The following is a 25,029-nucleotide window of genomic DNA, read 5'->3' on the forward strand; positions in this document are numbered from 1 at the left end:
ATAGTGGAGTGCACATATTTTCCATGTGAATTCTTTGATATTTACTGTACCTCGTGGGTCTCGGTATTAATTTTTCTTTTCTCAGATACAAAATTGCTGTTAGGAAGTTAATTATAATATTACACATGCCCCATTAAATAAATCCAAAATATTAATGCTTTATGACTAAGTATTTAAAATGAGACATATATGCTGTAATGAAATTATATTTTATGTTACGCACATTTTGTAGGTCCTGTCTTGCACACCCTAAGATTAGATCAGATCGAGAGTGCCTGAGAAAGAAATGCTCAGGTATTTGGAGACAAGCGAGGAAGTAGCAAATTGTTTCAAACAATCATATACGAATGAGTTTCGTAATTTATGGCCTTTGTCAAATGTCGTTAGGATAATTAAGTTAAGGGTGGTCTGGATGGGACATGGGGTAATTAAAATGACTGTAAAATTTTATCGCTTGGGTGCATTTTTGTTAATTTGTTTTATGTTTATTTACTGACGCCTTTAATTGCTACTTTAATTTAGCGCCGAATAATATGATTAATTGTAAATTGTAATATATTAAGGATGTTAAAAGAAGCATCAGTGACTAATTTAATGTAAACTATTAACCCTTAATCTGCCTGTAGGGAGTTAGAAAAACCACGAAATATCTCAGTCAGAATAGTGGGCCTTCGGGTCGAGATTTGAACCCGGGACTTGCCTGGTATGAAACAGGAATGCGAATTACCAGATCTCGGAATTTGGAAACAAAAAGGTAAAATTTAGCTTTCAGAAATTGTTTTCGAAGGTGTTTACTAGGTGGGACTGACTCAGAATACTATCTGATAGTAAGATTTTGTGAACGTGGTGACGAACTTTCGGGTTTACAGAGGTATGGAACTTTTGAACATCAGCTGTTGGAGAAGATCTTTAACTGTGAAGGTGCATATTCGAACCGTAGCAAAATTTTTCGATCTGCCCATCCGAACAACCTTAGGAGAAATGTTTGGAACAAACTAGAGAAATATTCAGTGACGTTCCGACATTGACGGTCGTAATTAAAATTCCAGTACCATGTCTTTACGCTCATTCGGCAGACCGATGACTTGTTCACTAAGAAATTCGACGCTGAAAACAAATAGTTATAGCAAGTGAACTAAACTTGGGTCGCGTAGTTTATAACTTTTATATGAGAAAATAGTGTCGTATAAGGGGCGTCATTATTTTCGCGGAGTGTTGTGGTGATTTAACGTAATAATGTTTCGAAAAGAGTTTTTTTTGTACAAAACTTTACAGTCACTTGTTAATTACAGGGAATTTGTTTAACAGCAGCGAGGAGTCTCTACAATTATCTCACTCGTTTTGCTTTTGCTATGGACAAGTTCCTATGACATGCCTTTTTGGGTAATTTACGAACCCCATAATGTGGTGTTATCTTCGAAGCAGGTGGTATGCTTCCAACTATCTGACAATTTCAACATGCAGTCATTTGGTGAAATAACTTCGGATTGTTTTTTTGTTAGACTGTACCTCCCGATTATGAATAAGTGCCTACAACTCGACTGCGACTTTCAGTGCCATCTACAGGGAGATCGATACTATTCATCTTATATTGATTTACCAACAGAATTTCCCTTGTGTGTAAATGTCAAGGCAGCCTAATTGTGCACGCCTTCGTACCGATGTTCATTGTTTTAATGATTACGGCGATAAAGTGGAATACTGTGTGCACTAAAACATAACGAGTACGCCCACTAACGGGTGTCTGAGAACCAGATTCTTCCGTGGGTTCGTTAATGGCGTCATCCTGTTACTGTTGATTGACGATTTACGGAAGCTGTCTCGGTGATAAATGCTAAGACTACACAGTTGACACGTGTTAACTCACAGAATGTCATCACTGGGGGCTGTGACAGGTCATCGTCAGATGAAATACGTACCGTACGTGGTTTCGATTTTTAGCATAGGCGTCGCTGTGTCCACGATGATGATAGCTTAAAATATACATTGAGAGCTGCCTCCTGTCGCCTTACAGGCATCCACAGCACAATGATTATGCAAACAGAAGACTTAGGCTGTTACTTTTAATGAATTCCTTGTAGCAGAGTCCTTTCTGAGAATGTGATAGTCACTCAGATTCTCAAATTCCGTGTCGTTCATGGAACCCGAAGGTTCAATATCGTATTCAAAAGAGCCCGCCAATGGTCTCTGTCCTGATCCAGTCCAAACCGACGCAGTCCATTTCTTTACGATCCATTTTAATATTATACTTCCGCACATGGAAAGGTCTCCAAAGTCGTTTATTCTGTACAGATTTTCAGGCAAACATGCTATATGCATTTACTCTCTCTCTCTCGATGAATGACGCCTTTTTTAACCCAACTCAATCTAAGACGCCTAATATTTGTTGAATACTGCTGAATTGGATCCATCTGGCGCAGGACGTCCATGGACGTTTGATTGTAAAGGCTAGAATTAATATATATATATATATATATATATATATATATATATATATATGAGTTTCACAGGGCGGATAATGTAATAGGAATATTGTATCCTTATCCTTGTATGTTTTAAATTTTATGTAATATATTTAGAATGTTACTACACAATTGTGATTGTCACATTACTGTACCAAACCCAGAGAGGCCTTCTTGACATTGGTGACCGACTTGATTAGAGCGAGGGAGAAAGTCCACTTCCCTAAAATATGATGAGTTCATTCACAGTGGCAGCAAACATTACCATTTATGGTCATAAGATGGAACATGAGACAAACTCATGTGACGGGATGGTCCTAAGTGCCACACCCTAGCTTCATAATAAATAGGCGGTCACCAAGACCCAAGGAGCACTCTCACATATACTCTCATTCCTGGATTCTGCACATCTTTAAATCCATACTTATTATTGAACTTGAGAATTGAAATAAAGTCTTTACAGCTTCATTAAATGACTTAGATCATTTTCGACATCCAAGCATCCCTGAAAGATCTAAAACAAACAGAAGATCAATATTACAAATGCAGTTACACTTTTTCGTTTCGTTTTCGTTTCACGTTTTCGTTTCACTTTTTCGTTTCGTTTTCGTTTCACGTTTTCGTTTCGATTTCGTTTCACTTTTTCGTTTCGTTTTCGTTTCACTTTTTCGTTTCACGTTTTAGTTTCACTTTTTCGTTTCATTTTCGTTTCACGTTTTCGTTTCACTTTTTTCCGAATGAACTGACCCGAAAATATAGACGTATTTACGTCAAAAATATAAAAGTCGAACGTCGATGCCGAGCTTTGGCGCGTTTTAAAACGTCGTGCCTTCTTCTCTCCTCAACAAAATGGACGGAGCGTGTTCTGAATTATTGAAATACTCCATCAATAGGAAAGTATTTGCGTCCGTGCGTTTGATAAGGTACGTGGCTCCTTGCAAAACTCTCGCGTCCGTTGTTTGAGTTTACGTCTTGCTGTCTCGAACGGGGTAAATCGGTCGGAGGTTCAGGCTAACGACGCAGCTTTCGTCAGGGACGCGAAGTCTCATTCTCGGTACGAGCAGATAGGCCTAAGCGTGACTTGTTTTCGGGACTTACCAATATGAATTACGCTGTTGTAGAAAACTCTACACTGAAGATGGAGGCGATACGTTTCTTGAAGACCGAAGTTCGTCTGTGTACAAATTCAGTTCATAATCTCAGAGAAAACACAAGTCGTCTCCATGATAACGATCGGGGTTGATAAGAGATTTTGCGTTGCTTCGTATATTACTGTCTGGGTCACAGCGATTCTGTGGCAACTCGCCGAACTACGGCTGTGAATTTTGAAAGTGTTTTTTTTCGTCTGATCGAATCGTTTGCAAATTCTGACGACGCATCTGGTTCTCAGTGTCACTGTCCACAATCGGTCTTTGCGAAGACATTTTTCCAAGTAGCAATGCTGCCGGGAATCGAAGCCAATCTCCCATCGTGTATGATTGGGTTTCTTCAGCCCTGACCTGCAGTGCGTTGTGACGCTGATAGTTCCGTGTAGGAGTACAATTCTGTGGCCTTGATCGCCGGGGCCAAGTGTGGCTCTCTCTTTCTCTCTCGCCTTTCTACATTGACGAAGCTACGCTCCCTCCTAGGATTCCTCGTTGCTTCTTTGTTCCGCTCTCTCTCTCTCTCTTTAGGCCTTTCTTTCTTCCTTCTTCGTTAATTTTATGACTGATCTCTTTGTGATCTCCTTGCATGAGTGATCGGCCTTGAGTGGGACTCGATCCCACGATCGCAGCAGTCAGGCGCACGAGGTATATTATACAATAATTTTCGTAAAGTGTTAAAATTACAGATGGTGGTCCTCTGCTTTGTTGGGCCGTGTACGTGTTTCTTATTTTTCAACCAGATTTTATCTCACGGCCGGCAAAGCCCAGATTTGTTGCAACACGCACATGAATCACTAAGTCAGCTGACCGGAAGGGGGGGGGGGGAAATCGCTTCGCTACTCTGCTTGGCCTTCAGTCTCCAGCGTTGCCATGTTGAGAAGGAGCGTGTACTTTAATGACGTAAATACGTCCATACGGAAGGGTGATTCGGCAAATCAGCGTTAGTTGCGAACACGTGTAAGATCCAGCGCCGAGATACATTTAAACGTTCATTCCTTAGGAATGCTGAGAGTAAGGGTAATGTAACTTATATGTAAAATGATCAGTAAATGAAGACCTTTAAGAATCTGTAACGTATTTTGTTGTAATTATAATTGTTTATACATTTATTGTAAATTTAATGAACCAACGCGTACAATTTTCGATGCATCTGGCGGCGTTAAGCGTCCGCCTCTCGAAAACCGTAAGAGATGGATCGGGATATATTGCGTACGAAATACGTATTACGTCATGAGCTTTCCAAATCTGTTTTCAGATTTTACATATCACGAATGGTTTAGGTTCTACAAACATTTGTTTATACGAACAAAGGCGCATCGCACTTCACGCTACCCTGCGTCTGCGCATTGCGTCATACTATGCAGAGATACTCAATTGTAAAGCATGTATAAAGGGAGTATTTAGAATAAAGCCAATATATAAACTTCCTTTCATTGTATTTATTGCCTAAATATAATTCAAATACAAAGACGTATTTACGTCAGATTCTCCGGAACTGGTTCCACTGTCAATCTTTTCCTTTTCTCCTATCTTTTATGCCGATCCTTTAGCTAGTCTCTGAAGCTAGGCTAACCTGCAGACAAGCGGTTGGATGGGGTAGTTTTGTGCATGACTGTACATCGCGGTCGCTACTGCTTACACCTCGCAGTGTACAAGGACAGTTCGTTCTGTGACCCAACTGCACATGCGTAATGGACAGAGATTTCTCTCTTAGCTACATCATCCAGGCATTTGTCATTCTGCATTCCAGTTGTTAAGTTTACAAGAGATTCTTTTACTCGAGTATGAAGCTCCCGGCAGCGACAAGTTAACCAGTTGATCTTTGTAATGGTGAAGTGAAGTGTTTTCTTCGCGGTACGGACCGAATTTTTAAATACGATTCAGACGAGTTCTCGCTTTAAAGGGACAAGCAACGATTGAACATTGCTGATATATGGAATTCTCACACGGCTCTGCAATATTTAAACTTATTTCCTACGCGCAGTGTCGAAAGAAACTCGGATCTTGACACTTGTTTCTGGTTTCGAAAATTAACAAATTCCGTCACGTCTGTTTGTATGTGGCGGAGGGAAGACTGGTGTGATATATATATAGGCGGCTTAGTCGTCGGGCGCCATTGATCACTACAGCCACGTACATTGTAAGAAAGGGATGCCTATATTGCAGGAGATGTAGTTCTTTCCTATGTATGAGTCTGGTTATGGAATGTGTGGTGCAACCAGCGGGGAAACAGAGTGTAGTCTTGTAATTTCTACCCAAGATTCAATATAGAATTATACAACATCTTGGGAAATGTAAGCACAGCGAAGAATTGTGGTGTTATATTACTTCTAGATTTTCAGTACGTGAACGCGGACGCTTCGTGATGTCTTATAAAAAGTCGTGTTGGACCGACAGGGAACTTCAGACGAGTGTACGTTGGTTTGCGTTGTTATGAAAGTATGAAGTTCTAAATGGAAACGTCCCTTCTTCCTCAAAGAAACCACAACTTGTCTCTGTGACAAAGATCAACTGGTTAATGCTTTTAAGGTAAATAATCTGTGTTTATTCTGAGAATCATACATTGCACATAAATAAAACCTTAAACACGCCCGCGAAATGTCATAAGGGGAAGAAATAAACTTTATTTTCGTTCTAAATCTAAGAATAAAACTTTTAAACTAACTTCAAATATCTTCTGTTTTTTTATGAAACCATCTTAATGGTGAAAGATAACTAATTCATGCTCGAACCGGTAACACTTCTTACGTACATGCCTGTTTCGAATTTCAGCCGAGACCGAGATTTTCCAAAAACAAATTTCGTGATTTTACTCCGACCTTTTATGTTCCGCGAAAGCCACAGTTCTCATTTCATGCAATGATATTTAATCGATGTTTGTTTTTAGGTCATAACAACGCAGGGAACAGAGGTGACTCATAGGATGTTGCTCCGTGTAGTCTGGTAGAAGTTTACCGACGTTTCGAAGGTTCTTGCTGGCACCATCGCACATACCATTCGCCCTCGGAATCTCAAACCTCACTAAACGTCATTCTGCGTAAGATAAACAGGGAACAAATCTTGTTCGGGTCTCGATCAGTGACCTCTGTCGGTCAAGACAAGGAAGGAAATAGAACAGGTTTTTTGGGGAACGTTTTAGCCTGTGACCCGTCTTAATAATATCTGTCCCCCTTCTTAGATTCACCTCATCTCACTCTTTCTCTCGACACGCATTCTCTGTCTTTGTCTGTCATATTATAGTCTTACCGGACCCTTAGTTCAAGAGATGTAACTGTAACCTATTTATTTATTATTATTTAGTGTTCTGTCTGACGACAGGTCCATATGAACAGGATCCTTCCATCCTTTTCTCTTCTCGGACTGGGACCTGTTCATATACGTTCTTGGCAGATGATCCAGAAGTGGTTTGCCATTGCCTTCTTCTGTGTGTGAATGGAGTAATTGTTGGGATGCCACGGAGGAAAACTCTGTGTTGCCTAGACCACGGCCTTGCCCAACATAAGTTATAAATTCTAACCCGAGACCCCAGAATTACAAGGCCAGCGTTCTAACCGCTAGACCACTGTATCGAAGCAGAATTACCTGCTTCGCGGGTCATCATGCCGACTGGGCGTAAGAGGAATGTAAGGACCATCTAAAATGATAATCAGGGGAGAGACGAAATTCGAAATGAAGAAGGCAGTTCTGGTGCTGGGCAGAGTCGCACCAGAAGCAATGAATATCATGTTAAGGATAATTGGACGAATTGACCTGTTGAATTCGAAGCTCGTCTAAGTAATATTAAAGGTTTCAGCCCGCACCGCGAAGAAAACACCACACTTCACCGTCGCGAAGATCGACTGGGTAACGCCGTTTAAGGAAATAATCGCTGTTTATTCTGAGAAACGTACGAAGCGTACAAATGCGAAATGAAGAGTTACTCATTACTAAGTCAGGTCTTTCTTTCTAGTACCACGTATGAAAAATCTGTCACGTGGTTAATTTTTCGGATGAAAGACGATTTCACGGCGGGAAAACAATTTCTACTTAAGTACAGAGTTGTGTTTCCGTAACGAACTCCACTCGTTTGTCCCATTCTTTTAAATTCGAGTTATCTGCTTTCAAAGAGACCGTCTTCCACAGTGAAGCGGGCGATAACAAGATGGATGGGATTTAAAAATTAATTGTGCAGGGCATTGCTTCTCCATTACGAGTTTCACCTTCTTGCAAAAAGAACGAATGAGCTCCTGTTTGGTGCCTACGTGCAGGGCTGAAACTCGAACAAAGAAACTCTCTGGTCTACAAAGAATAAAACTTCTCAGAGATCTTAGTTCATGTCTCTTCTCACCAGGTTAAAGTACAGTATCAGAATACAAACGCAGGGGAGAAATCCCTCGATAATGTGGGAGGTTCATTCTGTTACGTATGGAAGACGGAGAAATCAGAATCACAGTCACAAGGGAATTAGGACAGTATCAAATTCGGGGAATTTTGTTATCGTTCAGCTGCCAATTTGTTGCATTATCGCCCCAATTAGAAAGCTTCAAGTTTTAAAATATGAATTGCAGTAATTTTTATCTGTTGTGTCGTAGTGTATTAGACTTGAACGTTCACCCCAAATAAAGAACACAGATTTAATGTCATATACGATTCCCGGCGGTGCCCGAATTTATAACTTGTGTTGGGCAACGCCGTGGCCTAGGCAACACAGAGTTTTCCTCCGTGGCATCCCAACAATTACTCCATTCACACACAGAAGAAGGCAATGGCAAACCACTTCTGGATCATCTGCCAAGAACGTATATGAACAGGTCCCAGTCCGAGAAAAGGATGGAAGGATCCTGTTCATATGGACCTGTCGTCAGACAGAACACCAAATAAAAAAAAATAGTCAGTACCTAACAAGCCTGGAATTTTAGAGCATGCGACAATCCTTATTGAGATGCGCACAAGGACATCACAATGAGCATTGTTTGTAATTTATATTGTTGTCAAAACAATTATGTATAACGTTGAGTTCAGAGATTTGGAAATAAATGTTTTCCTGTGGACTCGTTTATATATTATTTCTTATTCTACTGTTTCCAAAATAAACTAGCACATGACTCAAAGACGAAATCTCCAAGGACTTGTGTTTTAGACCCCTTTTATTGTTCCTGTGCTAAGAACACACCCCTAAAGTGGTGCACTATATTTCAGAAACATCATACACATTCTTTTAATTCGGTCAAAACTCGAGAATGATTCTGTCATACGCGATGGTCTAAAGGCCTGTACGCACTATAGTACAAATGTCGCGGCACAAAGTCACTTGATGTGCCTGTTTCGCAACAAGCACCTCCGAAACGTCGATAAATTTGTACCAGACTACACGACGTAAAATCCCTGAATACAGTCGTCTTAATCTCATCTGTTGTCTTGTGCGAGTACACCTGATCTCTCACGTTAAGGGAAGAACAAAGCATGAGGGCGCTGAAGTAAGAGGTGGCTGGAGAAAGACACCACTCAGAAGAGCTAGGAGTAGTTAGGATAACATTAAGATGGATATTAGTGAAATAGAACGGGTAGGGGTAGATTGGATTCATCTGGCTCAGGATAGGGACAGCTGGCGGGGCCTTGTGAATACGGTAATTATTATTATTATTATCATTCTTATTATTGACTGCAAATGGGTTTTTACCTGGTGGCAGTGGTCCTACAATGAGACACAACAAAAACAATAAGACACAACAAAACAACACACCACACTCAAAATAAAACAACTCATAAGATTGCAAAACCATATAACCTAAAGTACATAACTTAAAAATGAATGAACATCATTAAATAAATACAATAGTCTGAATTAGAGATGAATATAAATCGACTTTTAAAGAATCCGCAACATTTCGATAGGTCTATAGATTGAACAGGGAACTTGTTAACTCTGCAGGTAATTACGTTATACGTGAGAGATAATTTTACTAAAATTCTAGGCCATATCTCCTTTTTCCATCTCAGCCACTTCGGAATCTCTTCTCCTTTTTTTGCACAATGCAAGGAATGGAAAGATGCAGTCAGAATGTCGTAGTTAGTTTCATTTAGGTATGAGCAAGCGCCTTGGTACTCGTGCAGAATCGGCAATGCGCACAATTGCGTCCTACTGTTTGTACGGTTTGTGGGACGAGTGGACGCCGTGGCCGAGTTCTAATGTGCGCAGAAACTCGTATCATGGGATTTTCAACTAGATACTTTATGTGGGATGATTTTAATTTATAAATAGGGAAGGAAGATTCATGGCATTTGTCTGTAAAACTATTAAAAAGCTCTCCTCTGTCTACTGCCAGTAAGACGTATAATTTTTAATAAATGCCAGACTTAATTTATGTATCTATAAGAAACTATAGGCTTATGGCATCATTCCTAATTCATATCGTTCTTTCTAATGAAATTTAAACAAAATAACTGTTTTAATAAAACTTGGAATGTTCATGACATCAGTAATACCAACATTTTGACTGTGTGAAATTGTGAGATGGAATTATACTGTCATTTAATGCTGACATGAATATTAAAGTTGATAAAGGTTCCATTATAAATTCTTTAGATCATTTAGTAACCTATTTGTCTGAATGAAATCTCACTCAAGTACGCACATTTGGACACGCTACTTATACGAACAGACTTTGGTTATCGTTTGGTCATTTACCACGTGAACCCGTTTTTGTGTCCGCGATCCCGAGTCCACACCGAATACAACAGCGCATGCCCACGAACAACTACTTGGAAAACGTGATAGTAACTCTATACAAAGCTGCAGTAGAGAAAATGGTACACATCTTATCTCTCATCTAGCCATGTACCTCGTCTCCGCTAGGCTACTTGCTCCGGTCACATGGAAAAGACTTATTACACAGAATTTTGACATAGAAATTATAATGATTATATTACGTTTTACGGAGTGTAATCGTATTCTCTCGGCAGTGAAATTGACCACATCGGTCTTCTACGTTGCAATGCCGCGCGGAATGACAACAGCGTTTCGTTGTAATATGCTGTTTCTATCTTCAGGGCTGACCAGTACATCTAACCCTCCTTTGTTTGATCACTCTAATAACGTATTATTGTGAAAATTACGAGGCTCGTCCTTAAAGTAAGTTTCCCTGGGGCCGTTTACAGAAACAAAACACAATTTCATGGAAATATTTATTGCAACAGATACAGCAAGTGTCCAGCTATTTTTCAACATATTCGCCACCGGAATTGAGACATTGGTCATACCGTGGGACCAACTTTTGAATACCTGTGTCGTAGAAGTCTGCCGCCTGGGATTGGAACCACTGTGTGACAACCATCTCCGCCTCCCTGTCATTCTCAAAACGCTGACGCTGACCGGACAGGAATTTCTTGAGGTGTAGGAAAAGATGGAAATCACTGGGAGCGAGGTCCGGGCTGTAGGGTGGATGATTAAACACCTCCCAGCTGAACTCCTGCAGGAGACTTGCTGTCCGTCGAGCCGTGTGCGGCCTAGCGTTATCACTGACCGCACTTCACAGTCGGCGGGAGCTGGAATAAGAACCTCCATCTTCAACAGCTGCAACGATGCTATTGTGAGAACGCGGGAAGTGCCGTTAGTGCATGCGCCATGCTACGTCATTGCGCTATCACGTACGCACAGTCGTTTTGCGCAATATAAGGTTTGCTAGCTGTGGGACGAGTGGGAAACTTACTTTGAGGACGCGCCTCGTATATTCACTTTTTTCTGTAGGAAATAGAAAATTATATTGATTTGATTTTTACGACATTTTTACCATATAATCCAAAATTATAAATGCAGTAAATTATTCTGAATTATCTTTCTGCTGTCCACATAGCGTGATGTATTCAAGGAGTTCTAGAATCTAGAATCTAGATCATAGAGAGGCTCTCAGATTTTGCATTTATTTCACGTTTGTTATTTCATGAACATTTGTTTAGCCCAATATTAAGTAACATATATATTTTTCACCATGCAATTGAATTAGTCTCATGTGTGACTGTGTCACCAGTTCTTTTATAAAGAATTTTCATGGAAAAAAAACTGGTATCAAAGTCAATTAGCTGATAGAAGAGTGTTTTTTGCCCTCTGTTAGCGAAATTTTTTATCGCTTGGTGCTAGAAGGTGCATTTACCAGATTGACTGTTAGCTAGAACATTGCCATGTAGCCCTCGTAAATGTCACTGGGGTGGGGGGTGGGATAGTTTGTACGTACGGGGGATTTTTACGGACTAACCTCAGCTATTCTTGTGCGCAAAATACAATGCGACGAAAGGGGAGGGGGAGGATGCAATGACATCAAGGGTAATTATGTGACCAACATGTTAACAGTGGACAGTGGATTGACGTTCGCCTATTTTAAAACTACTTCGGGTTATGTCAGCGGTACGAAGAAATAAGTTCAGGTTGGTAATCGTACTGAAATGAAGAATTTCGAAAATGCCTCCCCTCCAATTCGAATCAAGGCATTCGGTTTTGTTGTTCCAGATTAATTTTTGCTTTTATCTTCTTTTATTTCTGTCTTTCTCTCTGGGAGGATAATATTAAAACTGATCTTAGAAAGATAAGTTTGAAATGTGCGCATTGAATTAATCTGGATGAGGATAGGGATGGTTGGCGGGCACTAGTGAACACGGTAATGAACCTTAGAGTTCAATCTAGGGCAGGAAATTTCTTGACTACCTGGGAGTTTTATTAACATTTGCAAAAGGACTCTGCTCTTTGGAGTTAGTATCTACGTTGCCTGTATACAGACCCTTATTTGGTACCCTGGCCATTCTTTTGCTACTTATTGTACCATCGCACTTCATGTCTTCTGGGAAACTAATAAAGTATCTACCCCAAAATATAATATGGTGGATTTCTTCATGAGCACGCTTCTTAGTTTCATAAGGAACACGAAGTTAGAAGCAGCAACACCAGCTGTCTAGTAAAATTCGTGCTTTGTACAACATCACGTCACTCCCTCAAGGGGATTTTTCTGAGCATGATTATCTAATTCAGAGGTCTGGAACTTTTACAGTGTAACCCATCGGACATGAGGGGCAGGACAAACGTGTCCCCCGACCTCACACAAAGCAAGTTCACAAGTCGACTGCGTATTGTGACGCTTGTGGTCTTTTACGTGGCGTGTTCCTGTTCAGAATCTGGTCATCTAAGTAGTTTACGACCAAATCGAAGGTAACATAAAGAGACATCCATTCAATTACAACTTGCATGGCCTACTCCGAGAATCAGTCACCACCTCAGATCGTTTTTTAACTGCTGCATCCCAAGACGTGAAAAATGCTGTTTAGGGAGACAAATCATTAATCCTACGTTCTCTCCCCTCCTTGCGCACGGTTCAGACCCGAGATCACTACTCTAGACTGTCATAAGCTGGGATAGCTCAGTCAGTATAGTGACTAGCTACTGGACGACTGGGGTTCGATCCCCGACGGGGGCAGAGGATTTTTCCTCTAGCCTCTGGGGCCCACCCAGCCTCCTCTACAATGGGTACCGGGATCCTTTCCCGGGGGTAAAGCCGGCCGGGGCGTGATGCCGACCACTCACCACCCCATCTAGTGCCGAAAGGTCAAGAAAGAGAGGAGCTATACCTCCTCTCCCCCAAACGCCTACATGGCGTATAGCAGGACAAACTTTACTTCACTCTAGACTCTCCCCTCTCCTCCACCCCCGCCCCACCCCTCGTTCCTTCTAACGCAGTCGGCAGTGGTAATGGACTTCCCTAGACAGCTACCGTCTCTCTTCTCACGAAGCCAAGAATAATCTTTCTTGTGTGCCTCTTATTTCAACGTGATGTACTGACAGCGTCGTTTAATACACCACAAAGTACAGACTCTAGCGTGAGCGAAGTGTAATTTGTGGGTCAGTCGAAGTTTGTCTGTCGCGATTTTACGTGGAGGTTGGCAACCCGCATTACAATCTGTCATCTTTGAGCACCTGTGTGAATCGAGGCTATTGTTGGAACACATTATTGCGCAAGAGTGACCTCGGATCATATGATACTGCAAAGCCCCAAGGACATTGTTGGAGCGCGTTGCTCGCGATGACCTCGGAAGACAGCTCAACAATGACGAACGTGACGCAGCGGGAGAAAATTCTTTGGAACGCCAATGTGTACTTCAATGTGTACACTTTTCTTGGGCCAATTTTAACACTGAACACCATCCAAAGCATTCTACTGATAACCACATCTTACTGACTTATGTTCACGAACATCACAAAATTATACGTATAAGGTAATTCCAGGAGAGATGCCGTACTTTTTGCAACACTTGTTCTAACTCAATCCAAAAATGGTCAAAACGGCTGAAAATTCAGAGATATTATATTTAAGATCTGTATTATACTAATCCGTAAACAAAATATCTAAAGCAAATTAATTCTCAGAGATACAGGGCGATAAAAAAAGTTGTCTTTGCGGCGTCTCTCCCGGACATGCCGGGAGAGACGCCGCTCTTTGAAAACATCCTTGAATTCAAAAAGAAACATATGTAAATGAAAACTGATGAACTTCGTTCAAACTAAGATATTGTAAATGCGTCATATTGTGATTATAAGTATTAAAATATATTAAAATTTTTTTTACAAACCTAATAACAGTGACCCGTGATAATACAACGCAACGAAGAAATAATATAAAGAACAAGAAGAACATCATCAGAAAATGAAGAATATAAATTATAAAAAACAATAAAAATCAGTATTTCAGTAATAAGTTTTAACTACATAACACCTGTTGATGGCTATGTAATCGAGTACTCGAAGGGGAACGTTAATTGATGTTTTAATCTTTTAACAATTTTATATTTGTGATTGACGGCAACATTTTTTTAATATATTTCATTCAAACTAATGAATTAATGTGAACATTAACATGGAGAAAACATGTGAATACCAATAAAAATTGAAAAGTTATTGAATATCAAATGAATGTTCAATTATCAAGTACATTGAAAGCAAAATGTTCCAGAGGTTGCTTGGAGTCAAAGCTTAAACCAGTGAATTTAGAGTCTAAGCGTTAGTCAGTGAAATTTGTACGGAGAGCAGAACTCATGCAACAGTTTTCCCAGTACTCACAGCACTTGTTGGTGTTACAGTTTTCAGGGGTCTCTTGATTAGAACTTTTTTTTCACGTTTTTCAACCTTGTACACCTGAAGTACTCGGACTGTTCACCTTTGCCTTTTTCCTCTGCTCTTTGACTTCGTTTCCTCTTTGCTTCTTTCGCCTTTCCTCTGTTGGCTGCTTCAGTGAGGACAGAAGCCAGTTGCCTCCTTGCTGTTGAGTTTTTTCTCGGTATTTTCAACACTGGACTGATCTTCCTCAATAATATAAGATAATGCAATAGAACAGGCATTTTTGAGTACTCAATATGTATGTGTGTGATTTTTTAAATCAGATGTGGTATTTCTTAAGTGCGGCATCTCTCCCTTAATTTCTTGTGGCCTCTCTCCTTGTCTTCAGGGAGAGACGCCGCCCCCTCCCACTTGCCTTATCCAATGACCAACATGGCGGCCACGTCGTGCGAAGTCAAGACCAGCAACGCTGGAAACCTCTAATGTATCGTGATTTCATACTTACTTCGACTTGAAATAATAGACACATCTTATGAACAATATAAATAACTTTGAGCATAAAATTAACAAACTCACCGCATAAAATCATTATGACTGTCGCAAAAGAGCACCGATTTTCAATGCGTCCACTCACAACATTTCTCTTGGCTCACTGAACAAGGACATAGACTGACATCGGCCTAGGATTAATACTCATCAATAAAGAGAAGCAATTCCTTCCCTAGCCTTTGCTTACAACAGATTTTCCAAGACATAGCCATTACTACGCGTACTGCAGAGATAAATTAGTGTAATATAAAAGACAACCGATAATCCTTTTTATCTAAACGGCAGATACAAAAGCAGGGACTATGGTGGTATATGTAACATTAGCAGTTGTCGTCATGCTTGTATAATCTGTAAGAGAGGTGTTTTATGATATTTGCCAAGAGCCTTGTGCATGCAGACCATATTCCGGTAGGGTCCTGCAAAGTACAAACACCAAGGTGAGGTAATAGCTATCTCGTACTAACGTCCAGAACTTCCTTCGCAAGTTTCCTGCAGTCTGAGGCCAGTAACAGTGGACCGTCTTGTCTAAGGGTGAATAGCACAGGATTCCGTTCTAAGTCGCGGTAAAACCAGGATGGAACCGACGGAACGACATGTAATTTTTAATTCTAAAGCTACAATTTCAAACATCTGCTTCCGCCACACTGAGAATGACAATCTCGTTGCACAGAACAAAGTCCTCTTTGAGAAGATTTCAATCGCTCCGCTGGCCAATAAAATTTGCACGGTTTATGGAGCCCGAAAGTTCATTGTCGTATTCACAAAAACCCTGCGAAAATTTTCTGTCCTAGACTAGGTGAATCCAGAACGCACCCACTCATAACAATTTCTTAACAGCCAATATTTTCATTCCATCTGTGCTTGAGCAGTTTCTGAGTCCTGAGAAGGCCGGATAAACTGCATCATTAATACCCCTTTACATCGTACTCATTGGTAAGCGTAAGATAAATTTCTGATTGACGCACCGCCGGGCGAAGTCCCCACGGTAAATTCCCCGGAATTTCTGTACACTGAGCACGACACTAGTTGTGCCCTCCTGGGATGTTACTGTGCCCCCTTCCTTTTACCCCTCGAATGTTTCTCATCTCTCGCCAGGTCACATGATTGTAGCTGAACCCTGGTGCTGCTGGTAGCACACGACACTCGCCTTAACGCATTAACACTGTAACGCTTTATTCTACGGGAGAACTGATCTTCCGTAAGTCTGTATGGACATTAGAATTATAGTATGTCCATGTTCGCGGACCATTCCTGAAATAAAAAAGCGTCCATTGATGCTCTAAAAGGGGTGCATTTCTTAGATGAATGGTCGAAAATAGCGGCTCTTATTATAGATTCTACACCCCTGTCTACGAAAGATTTTTGTAATAAACGATTGAATGGAAAGGCTGTGTACTAATTCATCTACTTCAGAACAGGGAACAGTGGTGGGGTCTTGTGAGTACGGAAATGAACCTTTGGGTTCACTAAAAGGCTGCCAGCTTTTCTAAGAAGACTCTGTTCCGTGGAAATTGTTATATTTCGTCCTTAGAATGTTAAATCCCATATGCCTAGGGCCGCGTGTTTGAATCTTACACGGCAACGGAATGCGTCTTCTCGGGCGATCAGCTGTGTGAGAGTTGGTGAATATTAACTCGATTCTCATGTAAGGAGACGTCATAGAAAATGTTTACGTGTAAAATATTTTTTTTAATATTGCTTCATTAAATAACAAATATTTTTATTGTAACGAAAATCGAAATAAACTTAACTCATAACTGGACATCGGCTCTCAACATCGGTGGTCCCGTGGTTTCTGTAGACCACCAGTTCTAAAATGGGGTAAATGTACTCCAGGGGTATTTAAGATGATTAATATATTGCCAGACATGTAGAACGGGCCCGAAGGAATGTTTTTGGGTTTTATAGTACACGATTTATTGATTACTCGTAGGTTCTCCCAATTGGAAAGGTGTACGCGTATGTCGATCGAAAAGACAGAAACGCTGTTCTACAACGAGAGAAAAAGAGGAGAGCAGGCAGACAGGGTTGGAAAGCTTTTATTTGAAAACTATGTAACGAACTGCACTGGGTCCTTGAGAAACGAAAAGTCCCTAAGCTGGTCAAGAAATTCCGTTCATCTTTCGGAACCTGACGTTTTATGACCGTGTTAGCAAGAATCTAAACAGAGTTCATTTCCGAAGCCGTGTTTGCTTCAGTCTACCACTGGTCTCTGTTCCGATCTAGATGAATCCAGTTATCAACATCGCAGCTTATTTATGCAAAATATATTTCAATGTTATTCTCATATCAACTCCTAGGTCTTCGAAGCGATATATTACCTCGTTTTCCGACAAACATTGGTTGTACATGTATCATCTATCCCCTACGTGCTACACGCTCAGCCTATTCACGTATATCGTAATGATTCCATTAAGCCAATACAGTGAATCAAGATTAAACAATACAGAAATGTTCGAAACTAAAATATGTTATTTTCAATATAAAAGTTTCGTCATGCGTGCGTCTGCGACGAGAAGAAATTAAGGACCCATGAAGAACACTTATTACTGGGTAATTTTGTACGTCTCGAACTGCGATCACTGAATGTCGTAACTGCGCTGCCACTCGAATCTTACACAACCTTGAAGTGTGCGAAGCTGTACCTCTGTGATACCTTAACTTGGAAGAAACCACTGAAACCTCACCTGTTCGACCTGGCATGAATTCGCTGAACCAAGAAAAATAATTGCCTTTGCTATCGCGAGTAATTGTGAGGTGATGAGAAGAAATAGATTGTTTCCTACAAGTTTCCAACAAATTTGGTATCTTCACCCATGCCCTCCACCGCCATTGAAACGTGTTCGTAAGGTAGTAGCAACACTGCATGTGTACTACACACTCCAGGTTGTCAGGTCTTGTCTGACATCTGACATCTGACGGCGGAAAGACGGAACATTTAGGCGCTTCAAGCGGGGAATGTAGGTATGTGGATAAAGCTTCACTTTCTACTTGTCTGTTGAACTGTACGGGTCGGAAAAACAACTTCAGTCAAATTTAACGTGTAACGAGAGTAGACAGTTTCATATGTTGGCTTACGACCCCATGTGGTCTTATAAACACATTACCCTGTTTTTTTGAAGTTCATAAGCACGACATTAATTAAGGTACCAATGATATTTAAAGGAAAATGTGTTTAATATGTTTAAACTACACGGATGCTGTAACATGTGTGCAAAGTGATAATTGCTTTTATTTATAAAGTTTATTAACTTTTTGTGGTTCAATGACATACTTCTGTACAGCTTCTATACAGCTCATGCTGTCGGCTTTATCTCTGATAGATAGAGTTCCCACTTGAAGGGGCGAAACTCCTCCCATTCGAGGTTTTGATTGGTCGAGAGCTCGCTACGTAAAGATGTGTGCGATTATCGTTTGGTAGGTATGCATTACGCGGACACGCGGAGCCTTCAGTCGTCGTCTTACATTGACAGGAAGAACGTTTAGTTTAAATGGATGTACAAGAAAGTTTGACGGGAGTTGCCCCGCAAATCTGTGGAAGTGTCTGAAAGTCGTAATATTACTAAAAATATTTAGCTAAAGTAAAGGGAGTTTTTACTGTACTGCTACGAATTATCTCCGTGAAATATAATTTAGACGCATTCAAATTAAATTAAAAGTGTGTAGTATTTGTTGGTTTTCTTAGTGAAAGTTCTTATAACGAAAATAATGGTGCCGCAACAGGACGATACCAGTCGGTCTAGCAGCCCCACCTCCAGTGGAATACCAATGTTTGGATCTCAGCTGATAACAAAAATTCTTCCACACATTATACGAATGCTACCCAGGTGAGTTTCAAATCATTTGTCGTCCCCAGAAACTAATGTGAGGTGAACTGTACTAAACGATCGATTGTTTTACCGTCAATGCAAATTTAAGATGGGTGTTTGAATTTGTGTTTCAAAGTGTATTTAACACCATCGTCTTTTACTTTTTTTTTAAAAATTTGTCGTGTGGAAAGTGAACAATTTGGGTTTTCCAATTTTGTGTTTAAGGTTAAAATTGTTACATTAAATGAAAGAATCTTTTGAGAAATATTGAAAATGAGTTCGAATATCTTAAGGTTTTCGCGATTGTGTTCTAGTGCGATATATCGATATTACTTCCACCTACGGTATATTATTATTCAGTAGTGAACATTTGGGAGAACGGTGTGATCAGTCTTTCACCAGGATCTTATGTTTTATCTTACACGGTATTATTAATCTGATTTCGTTTCGTGATATTAAGGAAACGGTGTAGAAGAAAAACGTTTGCCTGTGACGATGATTGATGGTGAGGATACTGAATTTTACGCGTGCACTCTTGAATATTCTGCTTAATTTGAGGCAAGTGAAAAGTGAATTGTAATCCTTAGCCAGGTTTCGTCAAGCCGTCGATGAGCGAGTATAGAGCAAGTGAAAGTGGCCGATTGTTGCCAAGTCCCACGCTTTGTGCTCCTGACCTTCGCACGACGAATTGACGGTTATGATGTGTATTGCATTAGGACCAGGTGTTGCCTGTTTTGTCAAGGCTTTGTTAGATCCGTGAGTGATGTTCTCGAATCTTCCGCATTTTCTTTAGGAATTATTTCTCAATTTCCTAAGTTCATACAACTGGCAAGGCACCAGTTTTCATTTATTTACAGAAGCGGCTCGTCTATTTTGTTGATATTATCATCGTTAAGTCAGTTTTGATAAACCGCACTTAGGCTTTATCTCGCTATTCCTAATCTGAACTCGACGTAGAATGCCTGAACCACTTAGGGACTGAATTACGCCACTCAGTATGTTGGGGTAGTTTGTGGTAATTAGAGCCACAGACACGGAAATGCAAGAAGCGATGTACTTCTGAGTATTTTCATAATAGATAACGTTGTTACGGATAAAATAAATAAGAAAATAAAAGTTTCGTGTGTTGTGGCATTGTATGAAAATGGAATTCAAGAAATGTTTCGATTTTGACAATTCTCGTCTGTAGTCTCCAAACATCAAGAAGTCTCGTGATTGTTGGAAGCTAACATTTGTTGAGCTAGTCAGATTTCTGTAGTTTACGGGACCTGAAGGTTCACTATCGCGTTAACAAGAGCTCGCCACTGGACTGAAACCGTAGTACAGAAGAATCTAACCCTGGTCTTTTCCTTTCAGTTTGTTCCCATTTCTGAGCGTCCGGAACAAAGTATCGATCGGTTTACAGAACGAAGTTTCCGTGTTTCCCATTACTCGTGATGAATTTCGTAGGTAATTGATTCGCGCTGTGGTTGTGTTCTGTTTTGTGCTCTTAAGCTATCGTTAATGTCCCGCCTCAACTAGACAGAATGATTGTGAGTGTTAAAAACAGAGGAGTGTGCATAAATGTAGTAAGTAAATATTAAAAGCAGGTTTCGTTATAACGTACGCTCTCGCCTACAGAGATATGAGAAGGAAACTTTGATGTTGATGAAGTTTGGATATTGCTTACCCTCAATTTCCTTACGTTTTTGGTTCTAGAATGAAGTGATTTCAAGACTGTTGGTGTTCAGGTAGATATGTGCGGTTAAAATAATTACGAAAGTACATCGCTGTTGCATTACTATTTGTGTAGATTTGATATGTGGTTTCTTTATACGTCTTTATAATTGCCAATTAACACTGTGCTGCATCGTGAGATAACAATATAGTTTTGTGTTACGTAAGCTCTTTACATTGTTATGACAAAGATAAGGACGTTTGAGAAGAACTTTTGGGCCGTGAAATTCCACCAGCCTGAAACATACGGTAATTTATGTTCTTAATATAGAAACCCTATGAAAATATCGGTTGTTTTGCCTTGGAAATCTTTAGGGTTCCGTGTTATCATTCCTAATTTCTCGTATGGCGCGTCTGTAATGAAAAAAATGTGTGGTGAACATGAAATCAATATCGTAACAACCGTGTAGGACGCGAGCTAGACTTCATTATCGACGGAATTTGATTCATTTCCTAGTGCCACGAGTCTTGTATGATTTTATTTGTCGTCAGCGTATAATTTATCACAGAAGTTCGCGTATAGAAGAAACGACGGAATATGCATTTTACGTAATGACAGGCAACATGAAGGAAATTAGTCAGGTGAATGCTATTTAATGGACACTGATGCAGGCACGCGTGGGCGATGTAATGAAGTTCTTCGGGGTCATCTTATCATCCGTCTGATCGCTTCTTGGAACGTTGAGTGTAGCTGGCTATGAGTTCAGTTGCCGTGCAGACGTGTTGTCAGAGTTTCGGAGATGCATAATGTCACCATCTTCAGGACTGAAGTGACTGTGGGGCCACGAAACTGGCAGGGAAGTTTCGTCATTTGTTAAAATAATGGACAGGGCTGTGTATTTTGTTTGGGGCGACGTAGGGATCCTGTGATTTAGGACGAAAATTTGAATCCGATGCGTCTGTAAAAAGAGAATAGCTGAGCTAGAGCGAAATTATATGAATTGAAATCCCCTAAAATTGCCTTGCATCTGTTTCTAAGGTCCTCGTTAATCTGTCTCGCGAGGGCAATTGTCTCAGCAACGTAATCCAAAGGTCTTCTTCCTACACTGCAGTGTCGTGTGTTCTCGCAGGCGTGTGATTTAGCTGTGTTGGGATGTAGAAGTTTCGAGAAATTGTTAAAAAAAACAGTGCATCCATCATTTATACGGAAATGCAGACACCGTTGTTGACCGAAACAATCGTACAGATTTTGTAGACCTGTTTAATAAACAAAATTGAATGGATACATTTTTACGAAGTTAACATATTCCGAACTTATTTTCGCTACGATTACAGTGTTGTGTGTCGTGTTCCTAGTCTTTTGTTTCTACAAGGTCAGTGAGTGAAGAGTGTGATTTCTGTATCTCAGGATCTGGCCTTGTCGTGGTATTGACGTAGCTCTCAGAATTGGCTTTACCAGTCACTGTACTCTTGTGTGAATTTCAGGACGAGATTTTTTCAATTTTCTGTCATTTATCCAGCCAAGGGTTTTGGAGACCAGAAGTGTTTGGTTAGGAAATTTGCCCTGACGAATAGAAATGATTTCTCGTTAATGCGACAGCTGCGTTTTGTGTTGGTGTGCACGTGGGGCCTGTTATGGAACCGTGCATGGCTATCTTGTTCTGATCCACCTGGAATGTGGATCATCACAATTTACCTAGTACAGGGGTATATGATTTCAACACCCCGTCCGTCCGCCCGCCTGTAAAATGCGTACGAAATTTTTTTAAGAAAAGATTAAATCGTAACGAAGGATTGATTTTATGTTGAAGGAACCAGCATTTATAACGACTGCTGTTTTATTTTTTGCGTGTATGTAAATGGATTTTTTTTTTCGTTTTTGACCGTATTGAACAAATTGCGCTAAATATTGAGGTGTTTTGTTTTCTTTGAGGTGAGAAGTGAATGTTTATATGATGTTTAGGCCAGCTGAGGTCTGAAAGGTTTTAGCTAGCTTCGGGTATTGATTGGCTGAGTGGTTTACGCGAGAAAAGAGGATTTTGCAGCAGCTGGAGTCGTCATACCGGTTTATCGGGACCCAGTTATGTACAATATCTGTCTGTTTACTTAAATAGGTTCCTCTTACTTGTCTCTATGCTAATATTTGTTATTTACTCGAGTCTGTTTGTTATCAGAGTCTATTGAAGGGTTAAAACTGCACTTTCTCGAGAGTTCTAAATAGAAATTTAATTTTTTTTACGGATACATTTGTACCACGCGTGGACAATACTTAGAATTGTAACACGTCTCTCTTCCCGAATATGTTTTCTCGAAACACAGAGTCTCCAAGAAAATTGTTTTAAATGGTGATGGCCCCGGGAATCTGAACTTTCCTTTCTTCGATGTCTTAATTAATCTACGCCGTTGCCATCACAAAACAAAAGGTTTTTAAAAAGAACTAGATTAATCGAGCTGATGATATGATAATTATTGTTCTGGAACAGGAGGTGGGACGTGGGGTCAGGTTTATGTGTGATAGGGAAGAAGACAATGGTCGAACATCTTGATTTTGATAACCATTGTATTTTTGTTTTTAGATTATTGGCCCTGATAGTAAGTGTACCATCTAGACAGCTAAAGGCTGCCTTCGTAACAAACTTTGTCTGATTAGAACAACGGTTTCAAACAAACTTTTTGCGAAGTGAACTTATTCTTAAGAAAGAAAGTTATTGAAGATGGGTTGTTGCGCAGTTTAATCTGGTAGAAGTTTCCCGACGTTTCAGGGATCCTTGGCAGCGCAACAACCCACAAGACAGCCATCTTCAGACTCACCGCCTTGAAAACCTCAAATCCGACATAGAAAGTTCTTGATTGCGGATAATGAAATATTGACCTCGTTTGTTTGCTTATTTTTTCGTAGTTCCTTCCAGGGATGGCAGAAGTGTGGCCTTACTGGGTTAAAAGTTAGTAACTAACTCTTGTAGTTCCTGCAAGCCAGCAACGTATCTCATACAATAACGGGTGTTCCAAATGTGTATTGTTATGGGACAGTAATCGGGCATTAGTGTTTCTGTGGGACTCTTCTTCGTCTTATATTTATGCAAATTTGTAGATACGCACTTTTAGGGGTGCGTATGAGAAGTACGGCATGGCCAAACATTTGCCACAATGACACCTAAGGCGAAGTTGATATGGGGCACGCGGTATAAGAATTAATGAAATCGTGACTTCGTTTTGCGCGACGGAAAACGAAAATAGTTCTTATCTTGCTTGGGATGCTGCGCATTTCTCTGCATTCTGATTTCTCCTCAACCTCATTGTAGACCCGTAGTGTTATCTATACCTCCCTCGTACTTTATCCTAACACGTGTGTTTTAGTAAGAGAAATTTTAAGATTGATTTTTGACGTGAAAACATCTTTAAAATGCCCAAATGAGCGACAGTTTCTGTCGAAGTGATTTCAAACTTCAATAATTCGACTAAAAATAGACATAGCGCCGCCATCTTAGTCTTGCTTTAAAGAGGAAGGATGAAAGTGTGTGCCAGTACCGCTCCGACATCCGTGGCGGCTGGAAGTCGCGAACTGCGCACGCGCAAATTGAACCCACGATTTTCGACTTTCCGGATTCGACACGTGTCCATAAACGGGATCATATCTCAGAGACTAATTATCCGATCTGAATGAAACAAGTGTAGTTTTGAAGAGGTGTGTATATGTTGCAACTCGTCCTGGCCTCCAAGTGTGTATCTCAAAAACTCAAAAAGATACGAGGCTGTGAATTTAAAAAAGTTTGAAAATTTCCCGATTTTCTTAAAATGTCGCGATATATGAGGGCAAAGTACAACCAGAATTACAAAAATCTGTGCACGAATGCGTAGAGCATAACATTCCAAAGAGAATGACACGGAAAACGTCGGGCCCGGACCCAAAACCAACGCGCAGTACTGCCGCGAATATAGGCAACGTAAGCGCGCTCGGACAACTCAGGCGGCATCTGACGAGCCTGAATGACATACCGCTCGTACTGATGGACGATTTCAACACTAGTGACGAAAATGACCACTTTTGGGCTCTGGTGTGTAGAGAATTAAACTTTTCTTTTTACAAATTACGGGGCGTTTCTTGAACCATTGACTTTTATCTTCTCAAAAAGGGCAGTCACATGGAGTTTGTTATTTCTGCCTTTCGTTTATCTTTGTCTTAAATGCATGGATCATGCTGTTCCTGTAATAGTCTTGGAAAGCCCTGACTAAGTCCGTGTTTCATGTGTAAGTTTGGAGCAAACAGGAAGAACTGATGTGGTTAATGGAACTAAATTGTCTGCTGCAAAATATTTTCTGCGGCGAATTTCGCT

The 25,029-nt window shown here is 40.4% G+C and overlaps 1 protein-coding gene and 1 long non-coding RNA gene across 2 annotated transcripts in view; one reads left to right on the top strand and one right to left on the bottom strand.

The window, feature by feature from the left end:
• Nucleotides 1-25,029, bottom strand: part of LOC147871782 (uncharacterized) — a 119,733-nt gene that overhangs the window by 28,604 nt on the left and 66,100 nt on the right. The window lies entirely within an intron of this gene.
• On the top strand, nt 5,287-12,453 carry LOC147871783 (uncharacterized). The gene is made up of 2 exons (XR_015538297.1): nt 5,287-6,136; nt 6,495-12,453. It is a non-coding gene; the product is annotated as an uncharacterized LOC147871783 (long non-coding RNA).

This window comes from Zootermopsis nevadensis, unplaced genomic scaffold, assembly GCF_977971745.1.
Source record: "Zootermopsis nevadensis isolate Lab colony 2312 unplaced genomic scaffold, Znev_1.0 Znev_ptg000039l, whole genome shotgun sequence".
NCBI lineage: Eukaryota > Metazoa > Arthropoda > Insecta > Blattodea > Termopsidae > Zootermopsis > Zootermopsis nevadensis.